This window comes from Leopardus geoffroyi, chromosome A1, assembly GCF_018350155.1.
Source record: "Leopardus geoffroyi isolate Oge1 chromosome A1, O.geoffroyi_Oge1_pat1.0, whole genome shotgun sequence".
Taxonomy (NCBI): domain Eukaryota; kingdom Metazoa; phylum Chordata; class Mammalia; order Carnivora; family Felidae; genus Leopardus; species Leopardus geoffroyi.
In genome coordinates, this window is record NC_059326.1 from 135039535 (window position 1) to 135062264 (window position 22730).

The window sequence follows — 22730 nt, forward strand, 5'->3', positions numbered from 1 at the left end:
TTTTAAAGCATTGGCCCTAAGTAAACAAGCAACCAAAAAGCTGTGGTAACCAAATATAACCATGGTCAACATTTTACCATGAGCTACTAGTTTGCAATCTGTAGTAAAGGGAAAAAGCATAAATTTATTTTTTTTTAAATTTATTTTTGAGAGAGAGAAAAAGTATGAGTGGGGGAGGGGCTGAGAGAGGGGGAGAGAGAGAACCCCCAGCAGTCTCTACACCGTTAGCAGAGAGCCTGATGTGGGGCTCGAACCCACGAACCATGAGATTATGACCTGAGCAGAAGCTGGATGTTTAACTGACTGAGGCATCCAGGTGCCCCAACAGTACCTGTTTCATAGGGTCCTTATGAAAGTGGAGTGAGGTAATGTGTACAAAGAACTTATTAGCAGGTGCTCAATAAATGATATCATTATAATTCTTTTGGTCAAGCACAGGACTCGCTGGGACTGCTGGCAAAAGGAAAGCACTAAACCAGGGAGTAGGGAATTTGTTGGCTTGTTTGGGCCAAGTACTCCTATGCAGTATCCAGAGCATGCGGCAGTCTCATCCAAGGACCGCGCTGGGCTAATAGTAGGAAGGGGGTAGTTGGATGGGTTTGACCCAGTAGTAGAAGATTCCCATAATCCACCACAAAATTCTGGACAATCTGCTCACCTACGGCCAGAAGCCAGCCTGGTTGGGAGTAGGAAACCTGGCAAGTCTTAAATTCCTGGGAGCCGAAAAAAGCAGGCTATGTTCAAAACAAGCTGTTGAGAACACCCAGGTAACCTGTGACAGAGGCTCAGAACCATCCAGAAGCCAGTATGTCTGAGGGTGTGGGGAAAGGGGAAGTAGAAAAAAAGATAAAAAAGTGTTGTGACCTGGAGGCTAAGTTGGCATCCAGGGCCTATGCGAGGTAGACCAGATACCAGGTTTGTGGGCAGCCACGATTAACTCTAGGCCCCGTATCTGGAGGGGCTGAGGCAGCTGATACATTTCCTGTCTTAATCTAGACCAGCTCTGCTCCTGGGCATGAATGAGCCTGTATGTGGTAGGCAGGGGAGACTCTTGTGAGTGGCTGGGAAAGCTTGGCAGATGGCGTGGGCAACGGGATATCATTTTTTTAGGAAGATGCCACAGCGCTAATTAAAAGAGTCAACTTTGGGTCAGAGTGTAGGATGCACTGGATGAGGAGTCGGGGGGGAAAAGGCTGGTCTTGGCCACAGATGACAGAGTCTCAGCACTTGGGCCATAGATCCTCTCAGCTATACACACAACAGAGAACTTTAACTGATTAAAATACTGTATTCTCCTCTGCTGATCCCAGACAAAGCATCAACATGTCTCAAAACTCTGCTCCAATTCCAATAGATGGAAGCTGGCATATAAAGTCCTGGGGGCCAGCAGGTACTGGGTGATGATAGTTAGTGCCTACATTTTTGACTAGGGTGGGGGCAAGCATGAAGACAGCCAGGTCAAAGGTCACAGTAAGTGTTCAAATCTTAAGAGTGGGAGAAGATTTGGTGCTATTAAGAAAAGCAGTCTCTGGGGTCCCTGGGTGGCTCAGTCAGTTAAGCATCCGACTTCAGCTCAGGTCATGATCTCACAGTTTGTGAGTTTGAGCCCTGTGTCGGGCTCTGTGTTGACACCTTAGAAACTGGAGCCTGCTTTGGATTCTGTGTCTCGCTCTCTGTCTACCCCTTCTCTGCTTGTACTCTGTCTCCCTTTTTCAAAAATAAGTAAGACATTAAAAAAAAATTTTTTTAAGGTTTTTTTGTTTCTTTTGAAACAAACAAAAAACATAGAAGCAACCACCCCTCAAAGAATTCAGAAAAGCGAGCAGGTTGATGGACGAAAGATGATGAAGTCACCTTCGGAGATCCTGGCAGAACAAGGAGGAGGGGGTGTCCATCAAGCCTTTTGACAGGTCAGATGCTTCTCCAGCAGTCACCGCTTTTAAATGTGGTATCCCTGTGTGCGATGCTTCGGGACAATGCAGACAATGAGTTGGCTACTGGGTCCCTGAGAAGTTCAGGAGATAATGAGGTGTAGGGACACCCACACATGACTAATAAGGACATGTATAACGCAAACAAGTCAAACAGAAACCACACACGCTTATTTTGGGAGGAGGTGACAGACGGATGAAATGAAGCAAGTCAGGTCACTGAAGATGGAGCTCGAAGAAGTTCTGAGCAGGAGCACAACGCTGGGGCCAGAATACGCTCACAGTTGTTCCATCGGCATGGGGAGTTGACCAAAAAGGACATTCTCGTGGCCTGAGAACACAAAAACAATCGCTGATGTCATCGTCTTACAGCACTGATTCGTTAAGCATCAACAGTATTCTTCGCATCATGCCACTTGTCGAAAATCTTGTCCTTTCAGAGGAACCCACAGACGCATCAGTGAGCGAGAGGCGGCTAATTCAGCCACAGGAAGTGCTCAGAGGCCAGTATGCACGGAACGATACAGGCACCCGCAGCAGAGTCTAGCTTACCGCAAGAGGGGGAGCATGGTAGGGGCCCTAGTAGGGATGAAGGTAGAGCTGCAATGAAAGCAAACTCAAAGGACCCATTCATTTATCCATTACTGTCCAATCCCATGCAGAGTTTCCCAGGCCTCCGAGGTATCGCCCAGCAGGGGCAGAGAAGCGTGTAGGTGTGGAGAACCACTCAGGGTGGGCTCTTTAATGCAGTTCCTCAAGCTGGATCCTGGCAACAGGCCAGAGAGTTTTGGATCACCTTTTATTTATTTAGACATTCATTCATTCATTTTTTTTTTTTTCCAGGGAAGCATAACAGAGCATTTATAGCTTAAACTATTGTAATTCTCATATGCTGGCTGGTTTCCAGAATAAGCTGACTGAATAAACTCACCACCTTTCAGGGGAGTCACTCCAAGGAATCTTTACGTACCAACCTCCGCAAAAGTCTTCTGTACCAGGAAAATTTAAGGGAAGTGCATCTCAGAAAGTTGTTAATACTGAGGGTTTTTTGCTCGTTGCTGGGTATCACTGTTGAGTCTCTCATTTTCTTTAAACTACATTTTGTCTTCTGTTTGGTAATTTTTATTTTTAAATGCAGTAAAAAACACCTAACACAAGGGGCGCCTGGGTGGCGCAGTCGGTTAAGCGTCCAACTTCAGCCAGGTCACGATCTCGCGGTCTGTGAGTTCGAGCCCCGCGTCGGGCTCTGGGCTGATGGCTCAGAGCCTGGAGCCTGTTTCCGATTCTGTGTCTCCCTCTCTCTCTGCCCCTCCCCCGTTCATGCTCTGTCTCTCTCTGTCCCAAAAATAAATAAACGTTGAAAAAAAAAAATTAAAAAAAAAAAAAAAACAAAAAAAAAAACACCTAACACAAGGTTTACTACCTCAGCCATTTTTAAGCGCAGCGTTTGGTAGTGTTAACTACATTCCCATTATTGGGCAACTGGTCTCCAGAACTTTTTCATCTTGCAGAATTGAAACTGTAATACCCATTCAACAACAACTCCCCATCTCCTCCTCCCCTGGTCCCTAGTAACCACCATTCTACTTTCTGTTTCTATGAATCTGACAACTTCAGATCTCACATAAGTGGAAGCATACAGTATTTATCTTTTCGTGTCCGGCTTATTTCCCTTAAGCCTAACATTTGCAAGGTTCATCCCTGTTGTAGCAGGTGTCAAAATATCCTTCCTCTTTAAGGCTGAATGATATTCCATTGCATGTCCATACCACATTTTGCTTATCCATTCATCCATGACTGGATATTTGGGTTATTCTACCCCTTAGCCCTTATAAATAATGCTGCTATGAACATGATGGTGCAAACATCTTTTCAAGATCCTGCCTTCAGTTTTTTTGGCTCGATTCCCAGAAATGGGACTGCTGGGTCATATGGTAGTTCCATTCTTGATTTTCTGCTGAACTGCCACACTGTGTTCCTTAGCAGCTGAACCATCTTACATTTAGTATCAGTCAGGGCTGGGTGTACTGCTCCCCCCACCCCCCACTCCCCCAGAGCTCCTGGACCACCGACCTAACTCCTGACAAGGTAAAGGCCTCATCCCCTGGCAGTCCTTTGTGAGGCAGGAGGCTGTTGTCCTCACAAGGACAGAGAAAAGGCTAGGATACCTTCAATAGGGGTATAGCAATCCTGCCATAGAACTGAATCATAGTATGAGGCCCAAGCATAGGATGGATTCACCCACTCAGCACCATCTCACCTGCCAAATTCCCAAGTGATCTCTGCTTCTTCCAGAGAATAATCCATCCATGTGTCTGAGAACCCTGCAACATTTGAAAGCCCACTCTAGATGACATGATAACCTTAGCATTTGATGACACCAAGATTTTCAGGAGTATACTATTAAATTCTTTCCGCCGCTCCCCAGATTTCCAATATTGATCCCTACCTATCTCTGCCTCTACTGCCATAGTTTTTGTAATGCCATCATTGTCCCTAGAGGGAGGTTCCCTTTTCCCTTAGATATACTCATCTAGAAGACTGGGAATTCTCCTCTTAAAAAGAACAGTGAGTTTTGCCATCAGGAGAATTAGACCCACCCCTGGGGTGGGGAGGTGAGAGAATTAGAACCTTAGAGATATATAAAATACTAATCTTTATATGACAAAAGGTTATATCCTCTAGAGTAATGAGAATTTCATAATGACTAACGTTCTTGAGAATGGGACAGAACAAGAAGTCAAATGCAAATACTCAGAGCTGACAACTCCATGCACGATACAAGAAGCTTCAGAGCACTGGTCAAGGTTTGGGACACTTGGAAAACTACACATCTGCCCATATAATCCGATAAAAGCAAAAAGGAGGTGATCCCGACACTCTATTACACCATCAGAGAATTTTGTGCCTGGCCTGCTCAAAGATGTCCTTCTTCCCACTTTGGTTCACCTTCGAAACGAGTGAGACCTAACAGTTCCCCAGAGACCCAGTTCTTCACTTAGGGCCCCAGAGACCAGATAAGAAATCGGCCTATCTGCACAATGTTTGAGAACCCACAGCAGCAAATATCAAGAAGGCAAACTGTTCCATTTTCCCTGACCCTAGGGGCTATGTACACTATAACCTACAGTGACTAAGATTCCTTCGAGAATGTGGCCTTCTACTCAGGGACGGTAGTTGCCCCACCATAGGTGTGAGGTGGGGGATGCATATCTCCTATTCCCACTTCAGTTTTGGGTGCCCCAGTGCCTGTGACAGAGTGAGCATCTTCCAACGCGACGTGTGCTTTTCACATATATTTTCGCATATGTTTTTCATTTAACCTGGCTCCTGAAATGCACCAAGGAAAGGGTCTTTCTTCTATTGCAGTACTGGGTGAAAAGTTGTTTGTGCTAGATTTTTCAAGAAACCACACATCAGTCTTCAGCAGGGGATGATAGTCTAACTTTCATGTGACTTTTCAAGGCTTATCGGACTTTAGAACCGATGCCCAACGTTTCATGCAATTCTACCGGAATCATCTCTATAGGGTGTTATTTCATCTTTTTGATGCTCATTTTTCTCATCTGTGTATGGAGAGTTGGACAAAGACATCTCAAATATTCCTGCAATATTCAGTGATTCCACTGGAGAAGGAGGAACTGTAGGAAATAGCTGTCAGTAAAAAACCACAAAAGAACTTCTGCCCTTTCTTGCTTTTATTCCCTCCTTGCATGTGTCTTTCAGAGAAGCAAGTGGTAGGAGTCCCAAATAAGAAAGCACACTAAAATGCTTAAAATGGTGGTGTCCGAGGGATCCTCTAGCATTGACTTGATAATTCCCAAGGCAAAGAGTCTTACTGGTGGGTAGCTTACCATTCTTCCTGTTAGAAAAAGTCTTCTGGACCTTAATCTTGACTTATCTCCCCCTACCTTTCACTTATTCATTCAAGTCCTCTCTATGAGGATTATATGGAACAAGTCGACTTGCTTAAATATGCATCAACTTTCTTAAATATGCATCGTGTGGTGTATGTATGTGTGTGTACATACACTAACACCTTCATACTAGATCCCTATAATTGTGTGTGGTCCATCGTGGGGTGGGTCTCAATGCATTGGTAGATTTTATGACACCAGAAAGACCAGTATTATGAGTGAGGCTGATGTAATTTGGTGAACTATGATTTATGGAAACTCTTTACAGGTTAAATGGGGGAATAAAGGAGGTGGTTAACAAAAGCAAATTGTCTACTCACACGTTCCTCTTATTAAATTGACTTATAACCAATAGTGCATTTTTTGACAAAAGTCAGTGTCCTCTATGGTGGAAAAATTTCTTCCCTACTTTCTTTCTTTCTTCCTCTTCTGTTCCCAGTTCAGGCTTTGGGTCAAATGTAGTCTTTGCTACTACCAAGTAGCTGTGTGACCCAACAAAAATGTCTTCACGTCTCTAATCCTCCGCTTTTCTATTTGTGGAGGCAGAATAATGGCTCCCCAAAGATGGCCCCTTCCCAATCCCTGAAAACTGTGACTACGTCAGGTAATATGGTAAAGAGAAATTAAGGTTGCATATGGACTTAAAGTTGCCAGTCAATTGACCCTGAGATGGGAAGACTATCCACAATGATCCACATGGGCCCACAGTAATCACAAAGGACCAAGAAGGCAGAAAAGGTCAGAGGGGTGTGATGTGATTTAAAAAAACTCAGCCAGTCTTTGCTGGCTTTGAAGATGGAGGGAGGGTACCATGTGCCTAGGAATATGAGTGACCTCTAGAAGCTGGAAAAGCCAAGAAAATGACTCTTCCCTACAGCCTTCAAAAAGGACTGCAACCCTTCGGACACACCTTGATGTTATTCCAGGGAAACCTGCATCAGACTTCTACAGAACCATAAGATAATAAATTTGGGTTGTTTTAAGGCACTACATGGGGGCCCTGTGTTATAGCAGCAATAGAAAACTAATGCACTCTCTCTGAAATCCAGTTAATAATGGTATCCATCTTAAAATGATTGCCTAGACAGTTCAGGTAACCTCTACTGCCTGTTACTTACCAAGTACTCAGTATATAGATGCTGTTATTTTTAAGCCTCCTCCCAACATAGCCCAAAGCCAAGGGTGATGGTACATTGGAGGCTCCATTGCAAATCCTACTATGAATGGGCTTGCCAGCAGCCACTCTCCTGGAGCCAGTTGACAGCAGGAGAAATCACAATCCTTTCAAATCCATTTGGCCAGGGCTGACTGTCTGCCAATTTTCTAAAGGGATTTTCATTTTTAAATTAAAGTGATAGATCTACCTGTCTGCATCTTTATGACTGTGGGAGGAAGCTTCACGCCCAAGAGCCAACTTTGCTTTTCCTACGTATTCATTCCTGTTTTAATTTGTATATTTTAAAAAGAAGCCATGGATAACTCAGCTTTAAAGTAATTCCCTGTCTATAAGCTTTTAAAACCTTACTTGGGGAAAACAACAGCTCATATCATGGACAAGTTCAATGAAAAGAGATGGTATTTCCGGCAGGGTAGAGAATAGATCCAACACTTTCTGGGAAACTTCTCTCTTGGCCCTTTGCCTGACCACCACACTCTCTATAGTCACCACCTCCCCCCCATTTTGCAGTTACCCCAATATTCCAAGAAATTGCCCAATTCTAAGGACTTTCAAACCCTTAAGTCAAAGTACGGTTCCATACGCCTTAGGTAGAAGCAACAAAAGGGCAAAATCCTTACAGGGGACTTCTTTCCCTTTGGTTACAGGAAACAATGTTAATGTAACATTTAGGGTGGAGACTTCACATGCTAAGTCAGAAAAGCTTTATTTATGGCCCACACAGCTGTACTTACTCGCCTCCCTCTTGATCATTTGGGGATTATCCTATAGGCCTAACTTTAGTGCTATGCTAGCCCTTATTTGGATTCCTTTAATCCCAATTCCATCTCGCCATTTGCATTTGTTGTCTTTGGCAGAGAAATTTGAAAAAGAAAGAGAACCATTGTTGATGGCACCTTCAAGTCAACATAGCATTCCCAGGGACAGGGGTGTGGTGGCAGATGCAAATCAAGAAATCCTCTTTGTAATGGGGTAGGGGAAGCAGGGGGAGCTGCTGGCTGGTCTGTGTGGGGTTTTTCTTTTCTGATTTTGGATGGGTCAGATGTTTCCATTCCTTTCACGCTGTTGGTACATGTACGTGCATGTTTGTGGAAGATTAACATTTCAGAGAATGGTATGATTTTCACATTTTATTTCTGTAGTTTCCATGAACAAGAAGCAATGAAAAAGTCTCTCGGGATCCTTTGATTCCCCCCCCCCCCCACACTCCCACCAGCAGCCTACTTAGAGGGCTGTAAGAGTCCCAAGGGACTTCTCATCCCTATTCCCAGTCAGTGGAACCTTTACTGGCTTATTGTGCTTCCTATCTGGGCCCCACAGAGATAGTGAGACAGAGCCAACTAGGATGAGCCAGGGAAATAGATAGCAAAAGTGAGGAAAGATTCTGGAAGTGAGCCATACCTGGAAGGAATATGGGAATGGGATGTAATTGTATAGAAAAGAGAAGGGCTTTTGTGAAGAGAGCCTTAATTAAGGAAGGAAGGAAGAAGAGAGACTTCAGTGTATATTGTCTGAAGGACAGAACACAGTCGCTCCCTCCTTCAGAGGACCCAGCTCTAAGGAAAGGACTTGAGCGACAACAGGGTGCATGGAGTTGAGACATAAAGATTCTTACAGCCAGGAGGACAGGGAGGGGTGGTTTCATTTATTTTTCTAGGTAGTGCATATATATTTCAGACGGGTAGTTTTCTTTGTATTCCGTTACAATGCAATTCACACTAGATAGGGGGAATGACTCTCTCATGAATTCCTCCAAGCTTCTCAGCCAGAAGCCTGAATTCTACAAGTTTAACCTTAAAATATATTTACGTAAAAAAAATTTTTTTAACTGAAGGAAAGCAACACATTTACCAACACAACATGCTGAGAGAGTGTATTGCCTTCACTTTGAGAAGTGGGAAACTCAAACCTAAAAAGCATGAGCATTCTTTTTTTCCTCCACATATAAGCTGAATTAAACCATTTTTGTTTGTTTACTTGTTTGTTCGGTTTTTGCTAGTTTTCCAACATTGACTCTGGATTTGATCTCTGGCAGTGCAGAAAAACCTAAAATAGAACTGACATTTAAAACTTGCCATGCCCTGAATCTTCTTTGGTTATAGTCTTCTCTTTGTTGAATAATGTGCTTTTACTAAGAATGAATAATATCCAAGGTAATCTTACAGATAACTATTTTCTCTGTACCAAGGGAAACCACAATGCCCAAATGACAAAACCATCAGTGTGTGTTTTCATTATGTTATTGTGGTGGGATGGAGGAGGGAAGGGTGCATTCTGAAATGGGGGGAAGGCTGCTAAAAATTGCAAAAAACGGGGGTGGTCGGAAAAATGCTGTACTTATTGTAAGATAATTTGAAGGGTTTGGGGTAAAAAGTGGCTGCACCTAATATCAAGGTTTCAAAATCAAGTTCACTAAGTTCCCATTGTGTATCCTCAAAAAGAAACCAATATATCTGCTGCTATCAGAGAGCTCAGGCCTATGGAACAATTGGAGGCGAGACAGGATTCAATCGCCCTTCCTTCTCCACGCTCCAACTATAGTGTTACAACATGATATAGATTTGCCTCCCTGCCATGAAAATTGGAATGCAGTGGCCCTTTGCTTCCAAAATAAATAAGAGTTAGGTTTTCCAGCATTTCCCGTCTTTTCCAGGTTCATTCCAGGAGCTTGGCTTTAAACAAGATCAAACATGCACACAGCTGAAACCAAACTGGGTACTATGGAAATGTGGAAAGAGTGGACTTAAATCTTAGCTCTTCAAGACAGTCTAGATTCATTCCACAGCAAATGTTACTCGCAGCTGCTACTCTCCTGGTAAACAGAAGAGAAAAGAAGAAAGAAGTTATTATCTGTCTATTTAAACTATCCCAAGTTGAGGGGCCAATAGGTAATATGGTCACCATGCAGCATGACTTTTTTCTTTTTTTAATTTTACTTGACTGGAAACATTGCCTATGCCTGTCTTCTGAATGAAGAGAAAAACAACTTCACTTGTTAAACACTTGGTTTAATTCCACCTTGGACATATCTACAGCAGAATTAGGACTGGAATCTATTTCTCCAACTTAAATTCACCATTCACTAAGTTTCCATGTAATGCTGGTGACTGATGCAGGAAAACCACTACTACAATTCATGAGACCTCTTTGTCATCTTTAAGGATAAAACTTGTTTAAGAAATGAGAGAACCAGGCAATGTGCATTTGGAGAATTATCATTACCCTTAAAGGCCTGCTTATCTAAGCCCTTGAAAGGTAGGTGATGCTCTGACCTCAACTCAAAACACACGCATTAGGAGTTAGACAGCTCAGAGGTTGCCTGACTCGAACCTTTCCATTCACTATGAATGAGGAAGCTGAGTTCTAGAAGGGATATCATGTCCTTCCAGCATTTTCTTAGGGGGGTTTACTTTCTCTTCCCTCCATGTAACTTAAATAGCTCAAGAAGCTACCAGCACTTGGCACAGAGTGAGAGAGAGGATGGTCTGGGTGGTCAATGTTGAGAGGTCAGATAAGAGGTCAGAATAAGGGGAATTTTGCCCAAGATTGCTGCAGGAAGCTGACGAAGCCACAAAATCATAATTCACTACACTCTCATATCCTATTTATAAAGGTCCTGTCAAGAATGGCCCATGATTTAGAAAGGAGCACAGATTGAGAAATGCTTCCATGTTAAGCTGTTCCAAGGCATTTGGTAGTGGTTCATCCCTGATCTCCAAATCCTGGGTTCTAGATGAATTTCCTAAGCAAAGACATTTGGTCTGCCTATGTGTGTGAGTCACTTTCTTTCTCTGCCCCTGGTCATATCAACTGTTGTTGTGGTACGTGACCTTCAAGCCCAGTTAGGGTTTACTCTAGGGTGACTGAGGAGTAGTCAAGAAATAGTCTGTGACTAAGTTAGAAGAAGCCCAAAGAGCAGTGAGGGGTGTCTGATCTAGACTTGCCACTTCAAGGGGCCCCTGCTGCCCAGCAGCATCAGCCTCTTTGGGAGCTTGTTAGAAAAGGAGAATCTGCAGTTTCTCAAGATCTTCAGGTAATACTCATATGCATTAAACTTTGAAGGGTGGTGCCTGGTCCCATTCCCAGAGATTCGGATTTAATTGGTCTGGGTTTGTGACGTGGGTAAAGAGCTTTCAGAAGTTTCCCCAGGCACTGCTAAAGGGCAGCCATAGCTGAGAATGGCTATAGTGCCCCAGGATGTGGCCATGAGTTCTGGCTAAAAATATGACACTGGGCAAATTCTCCTGACATACAAGGAATTGCATCTTATTGTTGTTTATATTCCATGCATAAATCTCCATAGACGTTTAGAGAAAAGACTTTTTAGAAGAAAATGGCGAAGACGCAAACCCAAAGATGGCTGGGTAAACAGGGAGAGAGAGATAACTGTAGAACACAGCAATTGACATTCAATGAATTAATACACGAAAAGCACTCGGCACAGTGGCTTATGTGTAATGGGGGCTTTATAAATGTTAGTGGTTTTTGTTCCTATTATTGTTACTTATGAAGTCTGTGGAGATGAACAGAGGGAGGATACTACAATAGCTACCTTTCATTTTGTGTCTCCTAAAAGCCCAGCCTTTTACATTCATTCCCTCATGTAATCCTGACAACAACAATTTCAAGAAGATATTATTACTCCATTTCACAGGTGAGGAAACTGAAGCTTAGAGAGGTATCTTAGTCTGCCTGGGGTTGTTCTAACAGAATACCACAGACCGAGTGGCTTAAAAACACATACTTCTTTCACACAGTTCTGGAGTCCAGGAAGTCCAAGATGAAGGTGCCAACCAGTTCAGTTCTTGCTGGGGCCCTCTTTCTGGTTTGCAGATGGCTGCCTTATTTCTGTATCCTCACAGGTGGAGAGAGAGAGAGAGAGAACTCAGGTCTCTTCTGCTTATAAGGGCAATAACCCCATCAATGAGGGTTTATCAAAAGTAATTGCCTCTCTAGGCCCCACCTCCCAATATCACCAGATTGGGGATTAAGGCTTCAACATATGAATGTTGGAAGGACACATGCAGTCTGTAACAAGACGTGAAGTATACCACCCTAGGTCAGAATTCAAACCCAGATCTACTTGAGTCCAAAGCACCATCTAACCTCAAGCAGGCCGAGGGTTATCATTGTATCCCCAGAATGGAGAGGATGGGAGAAAGCAAATAGAGGCTGAGAAAAAGAGAAAGAAATAGAAATGATCTTGATAAATTCCAAACGGTATTGATTGACCTCCCAATTCCCAGACTCGTACTGCCCAAAGAGCAGTTATAGGTTCTTGCCTTTGGAATAAAGTAAAACTTGGTCCTTGGAGTAAAGCTCATCTCTGTATTCAAGAGACGCGTCCTTCCCTTGGCTGGGTTTCAGCTAATGAACCTCCCCAGCCAGTCGCAAAAGAGGGTGGAAAGGAATGAGGGCCAAGCCCAACACATTTTATTCCCAAACTGCTACAACCAGAAGAGAATGTCTATCAGACTGGCCAAGAAAACAATAGAAGCCAAGTGGGCTGTCAAGGGGCAAAGAACCCACAGTACCAAAACCCAGTCAGATGCAGCCAGTGTGGATTTTTGGTGGCGGGCCTGGTTTGAAAGAACCCCTTGGATTTGTTTGAGTCATATATTTTTTTAGAGGAATTACTGTGATAGGAGACTAAAGAAGGACCAAAGCCTAGGATTATATTCACCTAAAACTCCAAAAAGCATTCAATAAGGTTGCACATTAAAGTCAACTGTCCCAGGCAAGAAATCATGGTAGGGGGTAAAATAGCTCAACGTGAAGATAAAATGCTTCTCAAATAGGAAACAAAAATGGGTAAAAAGAGGTAACATCTTTGCTAGAAAGGGGTTACTCATAGGGCTGGTTTGATCTTTTCATATTTACATAATTTAATCAGGAGGCAAAAACTTTGGTGGTTATTATTATTTTTCCCAGAGGGAAAATAAATTGAACCATACTATTCATAGACTAATAGAGTAAAAAATCTGCTCTTGAGCCCTCTCCCCCTAATTCTTCCTTTGGTAACTCTGGCATGCCTCTATTGTGCCAGGCACTGTTGTAGGCACTTGAACTAATCAGCAAACCAAAGACACAAAAATCCCTGCCTTCCAGGGGTTTACATTATAGTCGATGTACAATAACTGTATACACAGTGCTTTAAATTGGGCATAAATGCCTATGTCATCAATGTATTGAACCCCACGAGTGTTGCCCTAGTTCAAACAGTTTACAAAGGAAATAGGTGAACTCTAGGGTGATTTGTTACAAATGTCTCTTACCCCCACAAAGGCTACACGTCAAGACTTCTGGAGTTTCTTCACTTCCAGGTTAGGATTAAGGGGGTATGGCAAGCCTTCAGTTCTTGGTGTAAGTATATATACATGCACCACTGCCCCAGCAGAACCTGAAGCTTCTGGAAGGTAGGAATCACAACACCACTTTTGTCTTCCACATCTCTGGCTGGCTCATGGGAAAGAGTGGGTCCTAACCTGCAAATGTCACTGACGTAGTCACAGGTTTTCATAAACTAGAGGAGACCACAGAAATAGCCACAATAACATCTCTGAGCACATGAAAGATTAGTATTAAGACTGTGGCAAACAGTTCTCCACCCCACAAAGGGCATAAAAAAGTGAGGAAGTGGATGTGAAGGTTGCTCAGTGCCAGAACAGGTTGATGAAGACATCTGCAGAACTTTCTTTCTCTGGAAGTACTTAAAATGAATAAAGATTCTTCTGAGCCTAAGGACATTTGGATGGAGGTTTCTAAAAACAGACAGTGGTAATAATCTCTTACGTCAATTCTAACTTGTGGTAGCAACTTAAAAAGCATGACGCTGGCAGTGGGAGATAGAGTTCAGAGGAGGATGTTTGGGGATAGAGTCCCCTGAAAGGACCTTTGTCACTGGAGAACAAAGTCTCTCTGAAAGATGGAGCTTTTGCATGTAATAAACCTAATGCTTGAGCCCCACTCTCCAAAGGATTGAGTGAGCTTTGATAAACTATGGTGACTCTGATGCCCTGATTGGCCAATAAAGGATGGCAACTCTAACAGGGGACTAAAATTGTCTTCAAGGTCAGTCCTTATCCAAAGGATTGTGGATAGGGCCTCTGATTGCTCTAGAGAATGTAGGCAACAACCACGGTCTAAGATCAAGCACACAGAAGGATCCCCACCCAGTGTTTTTATGGGTTGTGATAGCAGAAATGACACTGTTCAGCTGTGAGCCAAGGTAGAAGCCATGTCCAAAGGCACGACAGTCAAGGGTTTGCCTTTATCCTCTTCTCTCATCCCTTCTGTCACACCCCCACCTTTTTTTTTCAGTTTACTTATTTGAGAGAGACAGAGAGAGGGAGCATAAGCACAAACATGAGCAGGGGGTGGGGACCAGAGAGAGAGAGAGAGATGGAGCCCACTGAGGGGATCCATCTCATGAACCATGAGATCATGATCTGAGCCAAAATCAAGAGCTGGATACTTAAGAGACTGAGCCACCCAAGCATCCCCTTGCTGTCTTCCTTGTCCTGGCAAACACATACACACAATCGAATGAGCAGTGGAGTCCTTGAGAATCTGACTCCACACTTAGCTTAAGCTTAAGCAGCTTAAGCTGCAACACACTTAGGCAGCTTTCCTGACCAGCTATGACTGGTATCCACTCGTATCATACTTCAAAACAGCGAGTCTGTCCACAATAATCTTGTCTTTGAAACTGTCAGGTTTATCTGTGGCCTTGTAATTTTCTTGTGGCTACTTCGGAAGACTGCACACTTCCTCCAATAGGTGTAGACATCAAAAAGATATCTGCTACAGGAAGCAGGTTGACCTTGCTTAGATTCTAAGTGTGAAAGATACTTCTAAAAGTCTCTGAGAATCTCATGTGTCATATCTTTTGCATCATCAGAGGAGGTATTTGGAGCCCAAGTCTTACAACTCAATGGCCAGTGTTCTTTCTTCCACATCACAGCACTTTCAAAATTCGAACTTCCTCCTTACATTCCTTACTAAATCAGAGTGCATTTCTTAGTCGCTTCTTTATAAGCCTAACTTTCTCCACCCCTTACAAAAAGTTTTTCCAACTTCATATTGGCAAGCCACCTTCTTGCCCTGGGGGCCTGGAATCCCATGGGTTTGGCTTCCAAAAGACCTTCTTCATGTTGTTCTTTCAGACCAGGGACAACCATCACTCCAGACATTTCTGTTTGTAAAATCATGGACTACCTGGCCTAGGGAGGCTCTCAAACACCATCATGGCAAATGCTCCCACTTCCCAGGGGTAGAAATTGAGTACAAGGGATCCATCAATTACACTGGGTTCATGACTCACAACTATGACCTTTCTGCTTTACCAGGCTCTACTCTACCGCCCCAGTGTCGGCCCAAAATCATCCAGAACCCATTCTCTGAACTCCCTGTTTCTGCTGGCCATGACAGAGGTAAAGTACTCTGGGAAAAATTTTAACTGATGCATTTTCTCAATAAATGTTGCCACTCTGGGGTCTTAACCCAGTAGAAGGCACTGCTTCACAGATGAATGCTGTGCTATACGAACCATAGGAATTCTGGTCCTGAGTGATGGAAGAGAGACCATGGATTGAGTGGTTCTCTTAGCCCCTTGGATCACACCCTCAGAACTCGAAAAGGATTGACAGAGGCCTCCTAAACCAGAGGTTCTCACGGTGTTTCTTTGGAATGTAGGGAAAGCATGCTGCCCTGAGAAAGGACAGTGACTCCAGGCACCCCAGCTTCTCTTTGGCCACAAATTTTCTGTGAACTTGAGACACATCTCTAATCTGTCCGGGACTAGTTCCTGGATGACTTAATCCTAGGGCCTCCCCCAGTTTTAAGAGGTTATGACTTGTGATGAAAGTTCAACCTCCTTAGATCAGATTTTCAAACTCAGGTACTTGGTGGGCCAGGGAGTTGACATAAAGAAGTAGAACATTTGTACATTAAGCACTTTTTTGTTGCCATTAAACACGTAGGATGACTATTCTTCCCTTCCACAGTGAAGTGTGCTGATCCAGTGTTGCCAGAACCTCTATTTTTTTTTTATCAGGAAAAGCCCCAAATCCAAATTTAAATGTGAAAAAGTTTTGATTTTTAGTGCCGGCAACTCCACAGTCAACAACAACAGAACGTGTGGGGATGGAAATGATACCCCATCCCCCGTTGTGAGCAGCACTGACAGGACACTAGCAGACTACTATGAAACTAGGGTGGTCTGGAGCCCTGTGTCCAAAGGATGCTGGCAGGTGCTTGGAAGGAGTATAAAGAAAGTCTGTGTGCACCTTGGAAATACGTTTCTGTGCAGAAACAAAGGATTACTATGCCACTATTTTCCCTGCAGTGGAAGGCTCAGAGAATTTCCTACCTGGGTGGTCCAAAGAGCTCAGACAGGTTGGGCTCTGCTGTGCCCCAAGGCTCTGGGTGCCCATAGCTCAGGGAGCGCCTATTGTTAGACTATAGCTCTGCTTCAAGGAATGTGAAAGTGCCTGGAGGTTATCACATTACCAACCAGAGAAAGGAAAAGGACGCCATTCCCTCGGTGCTTTTCGGGGGAGAAGCTGGCAATGATCCAGCAGTGAAACCCAGGTACAAAGAAGGCCTTCGGGAGACAGACACTGATGGGGTGGAGCCCACAGGTGATTAAGGACCCAACGGCCAAGCCCCGTAGCAATAATGATACGAATACAACTACCACTTAATAACCCCTGGCTCAGAGCGAGGAGTCCATTCTAAGCACAATCTCACTTAATTCAGACAGCGAGGAAACAAAGGTTAAATAACTTGCCCAAGATCACCCCGTAAGCGGGGGAGCCCACATGTAAAAGCAAGTGTGCCTGATTTCAGGCCTGGGTAAAGAGATGGTGGCCAGTGTAATTTTAAGGGGCAGAGATGGGTCCTGTACAATGGCCTGGTCTCTCCATGAAGGAAGTAGGCTGCAAATTCACAAGAAAAATTCATTTCTCTTTTTTCCACATAAGGGACCACCACAGCTTCAACTTGCTTCCTGGCCAAGCTGAGGCTACTTTCTTCCCAAAGTTCCCACAGTTCTGTTGTCTCAAGAAAGTAAAATGTAATCAAACTTTTGAAAACCTGACTTTCTCGCCTGTCTCCCCAGACCAACGAGGCAGCATTTTATTATGTGTGTAGGTAGTCACATGATTCCAATCATAATAAAAGAGCTGTGGACCAGAGAGTGACCTGATTTCTCTGAAAAGCTTTGGCTGATACAGTAACTGATTTTATTTTCCCATTAACAATGAAATTGGAAGACTCTTTCAGCAACTTGCTGCATGGACGACCACCACTCCGGTCCCACTCAACAGCCATATTGTTCAGAGAAAACAGTACCAGCGATGACTGCAAATGAACCCAATGGACAGGCCTAGCACCTCGTGGCATATTCAATTATTTGGCTTTGCTGAGGCCACCACTCCCTGCCATGGAATCAATCTTTCTCTTATTAGAAAACACATAAAGGGTCACAAGCTCCACTTGAGACAATGGCTAAGAGGGGAAAGAAGGGAAAATGTCAGATGATTTATCTTTTTTTTTTTTTTTATTTTTTTTTTCAACGTTTATTTATTTTTGGGACAGAGAGAGACAGAGCATGAACCGGGGAGGGGCAGAGAGAGAGGGAGACACAGAATCGGAAACAGGCTCCAGGCTCTGAGCCATCAGCCCAGAGCCTGACGCAGGGCTCGAACTCACGGACCGCGAGATCGTGACCTGGCTGAAGTCGGATGCTTAACCGACTGCGCCACCCAGGCGCCCCAAGATGATTTATCTTTATGGGCATTTAGTTGAAAATTTCCATGCATCTTGCTGTTATCAATCCACTGTGCAGACCAAGGAGGGGGAGGCTGTGAGGGGAAAGCAGGGAATGAGGCAAACAGGGACTCATCTAGTGAAAACAGCTTAGCCAGAGAGGGCAGTGAAATAACACAGTGAGTCCAGGAACATCAATCGTCAACCCCACAGTTAATCTCCAATATTCTGGCATTGAGTGCTTAAATGTGGGCCCTGGGATCTCAGAACTTGTCCACAATCAGGGCCCCTTCATCTTTGTTTGGATGGGCTTATGACAAGAGCTCTGGACTTGGCTGATTCTTTGGAAGGAACATTCTCACCAAGGTCAAGACTACAAAAGCAGATCTTTGCTTAGGGACCACTTGGGATGGGTCTAGGCTCTGCTTGGCACTGCACTTGGAAAGAAAGAAGTTATAAAAGCATTGTATCTGATCCCTGCTCTCAAGGAGTTTATACTTGACATATGAAACAGCAAGAGGAGGCCTGAGGATATGGACCGATTAATATTAAACAGTAAATGCCACCAGCGGAGGAAGAAGAGAAGGATGAATGAGAGCGTGATTAACTTCACACTACCACTGGCCCAAGAACTTAATACTTAGCAAAAGTTCCAAATTCCAGTTTTCTTGCCTGTGTCCCCAGGCCTAGAAGAAGGCCTTCTAGTACATGTAAAAGGAGCTTAAAATGAAAGAGGCTATAAAAATAAACTATTTCTTGTTTTTCTATTGCAAATTAAGAAGGCAGCAGTTCGTTACTAATCTGTGGCTGCTTGTACGCATACTGCTTATTTGAAGTGAAGAATGAAAAATGTGAGATCCAGACAAACACATTATTTGGGACTTCCACTTTCCATTATATTTTTTAAAGACTTTATCTCAAAAGTCTTTTTATTGTTTAAAGTTTATTGATTTTTAGAGACAGTGGGAGAGAGAGTGGGAGAGGGGCAGAGAGAGAGAGGGAGAGAGAGAATCCCAAGCAGGTTCTGTGTTGACAGCAGGGCTCGATCTCACAAACCGTGAGATCAGGACCTGAGCCAAGATCAAGAGTTGGGCACTTAACCGACCCGGCCGCTCAGGCACCCCTGCCTTAAACGTCTTTCAACCTCAGTTCTGCTTTATTACACAAAGTTAGATATCACTCTTCATATAGATCATATAATCCAGGAGCTGTGCTTCTAACAGTTGGACCATGTGAATAAGTCATGGGGGTAGGGGCAGGTAGGACATTAGATGGGATTCTAGAGTCCTGGACAAGGAGACAGGCCCTGCCATAAGCGGTCTTCAGTAGCCAGCAATACCATACAGCAGCCATGTGGGGCTAGGACCCAGTATAGCCAGCACCCCCAAGTTTTCAGAAGATGAAATGGTAGTACGTGAAATTTACTGATGTTTAAGTTATTATTTAGCGCATACAGAGACCAACGCAAAACCAAACAAACCCACATCTGGAACTGATCCATGGGTCACTGGTTTAGAATGCCCGATTTAGAGCAACCTGTTCACTTTGCAGATAGACGGTGAAATAAGATCCATAAAAGTGAGATTACTTGCCCAAGGTCCTTTAATTAGCTGAAGAGCCAGGAATCTGTTTTTCTTCACTCTTAAATCTTAGTTACTTTTGCCATACCATATTGTCTTACAAGAAATAAGTCTCACAGAAGTTATGGGAAGATATAGACCACAGAGGACCTGAGAAGGCATCTTCTCATTCCTCCCTACCCCTCATCCTCAGTTAATGATCAGCCACAAGCCATCTTTGTGGAGGATCTAGGATATCCGTGTGGCTGCATCTCAAGTCCTTCTCTGCTGAGTGTTCATTTAGGATTTGTCTTGACAAAGGGAATGTGTGAGCAATTGAAGCCATCTACAAAGAGAGGCAAAGTACAGGGCCTTGACTGGGCTCACTGGGGAGTTTCAAAAGAAAATGCCCAGGGCTTAGGCTTGCAGGAAACTATAGACTGCATTTCAGGCCTCTGAGTCCCAGGACCAGCAAAATCTTTCCAGTTGTTAATTTGGAGTGGGAATCAGCCATGGACAGCAAGTCCTAGTTTCGTCTCCTACCAGGAACAAAGCCTCCCAAGAAAATTATCACTTGATGGCTGATAAAAATAGAATTGCAATTTATGCCTCCGTCTACTCTATCTTCAGGCTCTTAAGGTGTATTTTCCGTCATAATGGCTGATTTAGATGGATTCCCGGGGTGCTGCATCACTGCTGATGACATTAATGGTCTTGGGCTCCCTGAATTTTGATTGATTGCTATAATCTGCGAAACTATTTCAGGACATAGATTTATTATTATTAAGCCTATAAAATGGTGTCAGGGTCAAAGCAAGCTGATGAGGTGTGTTGTGATGCAAACATGACCAAGGGGTGGATGCCACCATGTAACAGACGTGAATAGCAGGAGCAAACAGGGTCTCCTCTTCCACCCATGCCCAGCATCTCAGCCCTCTCCCAGAGGGGTATAGCGAACTGAGGTTCCCACTGTCAGTGGGCAGGGGGATGGGGGAGAGGTGTAGAAGGAAGAAAAATGTGTACTATGAGTTACTCTCCCAAATGGTTGCATTCCTTTGAGAAGTTTTGACAGAATCTTCATTTCAGTTCATTGAGAAGTACCTAAAAACTTCCTCTATTTTTTTTCCTCTGGCCTCCAGATATTACCTCACTTTCCTAGCCCAAACCCGTTGTTTTGAGAGTCAGAGAACAATAGTGATGCTATCTCATTCAACCTCTATCAAGGAGAGAAGAAAAGGCCAAGCAGGGAATTCTATTCCTAGCCATATTATCCTGTGTTCCTTCCCTCCCTTCAGAAAGTCTGGCTCCAGTATTAAGGTCAAGGAAGCAGATCGCATATTGGGCTGGGTTCCAGAAAGTTAGTCTCAAGATTGCCATTTCAAATTCCTTTTTAGAAAGGATGGGGGTATTGGATAAAATAATAATCCATACCTTCCGTTTACACATGAGAGGTAGAAAGCTGAAAAGAGCTTCATTCTTACTCTTCAAACAATAAAAACCTAGACTTGCATATTCGCAACTTTTTATAAATACATCGGAGAGTTGAGGTCACAGGGCAACCAACCAACCAACCAACCAACCAACCAAAACTAATTAGTTTTAGACAGATGATCATGAGCAGTGATGGGATGTGAGCACTTCCTCACCTGGGGCTGATTGACAGGCCCTCACAAGAAGGACTCAGCTGAAACTACGAGAGAACTTGCTGGCAGTGGCCAAGTGTAAGCAAACAAGACATGGGAATCCCAGGAACCACAGACATTTAGGAATGTCACAAAGGCCCTTCTGCATGGACCCAGAGGGCATTCACGGAAGGACAGGCAAGAGTCACGGGAAAGCATCCTGGGGGTATAGTTTGGGAAAAGGGGAAGGGCCGCCACTGCCAGAGAGACTTGAAATTTTGCCCAGATTCTTCCCTGCATCCCCTCTGCAGAACAAAAGCTGTAAACTGCTGGGGGGAGCGGGGAGGAGGCAACCAACACCCACAGCCCAATGCAGGATGGATGTGGCAAGACCCCTCCACCTCTGGGATAAAGAAGAACACTGCATGATGATAATGGGGTTAGCGATCCAGAAAGACAACCATCCAAAACACCTAACAGAAGAGCATTAAAAATACTTGAATCAGAAAGAGACAGAAATAAAAGGAAACAATGAGCATTATACATGGAGGCTTCCCTCTTCCTTCTCTGTTATCAACACAAAGAATAAAGACGACCTAAAAAACATTATCAACCAACTTGTCTTAACTGACATCTATAGAATCCTCCAATTAATGAGCAAACTACACATTCTTTCTAAGTGTACATGGACCATTCACCAAGACATGGCCATATTCCAGGCCATAGAACAAACCTTAACAAATGAAGAAGACTAGGAAATCACGCAAAGTATGTTCTGTGGCCATAACCAGAATTAAACCAGAAATAAATAACAGAAAGCTATCTGGAAAATCTGCAAATATTTGCAGATTAAGCAATGTGCTTCTAAACTACCCAGGGCTTCAAGAGAAATTCTCAAGAGCAATTAAAAATATTTTAGCAGAATGGAAATAAAAACATAACACAATGTATGGAATACAGTTAAGGCAGTACGTAGAAGGAAATTTATGGCAGTAAATACTTATATTTGAAAAGGAGAAAGTTTTCTAAGTGGTCATCAAAACTTCTACCTTAAGAAATCAGAAAAGGAAGACCAAATTAAATCCAAAGCAGGAAAGATGGCCGGAAATAATAATGAACAGCAATCAGTACAATTGAAGTAGAAAAACAACAGAAGAGTGTCTCCCCCATCTTAGCATTTATTGTGCTATATAGATCTTACCATTCTAAAATGCCATGAAGAATTCAGACCTAATGTCCTCGAAGGGGTCAATAGGTTCCTAGGAAACTGATCTCCTGAAGTCAGCTAGGAAAGAAGAATTTGGAGGTCAGCATCTGGGGTTGGCACTGACCTCTGTTAGCCGGCAATGCAGGTCTTAGCCAGAACAGCTGAAGAGGACCACCACAACAATCCTAAACTAAATATGCCCATCCTCGAGGAGCTGACAGTCAACCACAGGAGACCAGCAAACAATGCCGCGATGACACAGCCGTGTGCTATGATCGACACCAGCATAGATTGTGAGCGCTGAGGAAGCATCTCAGCTGGACCAGAGGACAGCACAGTTAAATTCTGAGATTCATGCCAATGCATCGGCATGAAAAGAAGGAGGAGAAGGATCCACATAGAACAGAGATTATTTTCATGTTTAATATTACTGGAATAAAACATAGTGAACTGAAAAATCTTTCAGTTTATATCAAAGGCCTGCTCCAAATTCTGTAAGCAGCATATTGCATTATTCACTGAAGCTACTGCTAGAGTCCTATGCTTT

The 22730-nt window shown here is 43.6% G+C and overlaps 1 long non-coding RNA gene across 1 annotated transcript in view; it reads right to left on the reverse strand.

Annotated features, from left to right (window-relative positions):
• Positions 1–1713: 1713 nt before the first annotated feature.
• LOC123606617 overlaps positions 1714–22730 on the reverse strand; it is a 113207-nt gene continuing 92190 nt past the window's right edge. The window contains exon 5 of the long non-coding RNA XR_006716390.1: positions 1714–2262. This is a non-coding gene — a long non-coding RNA (uncharacterized LOC123606617). The remainder of the gene's footprint in view (positions 2263–22730) is intronic.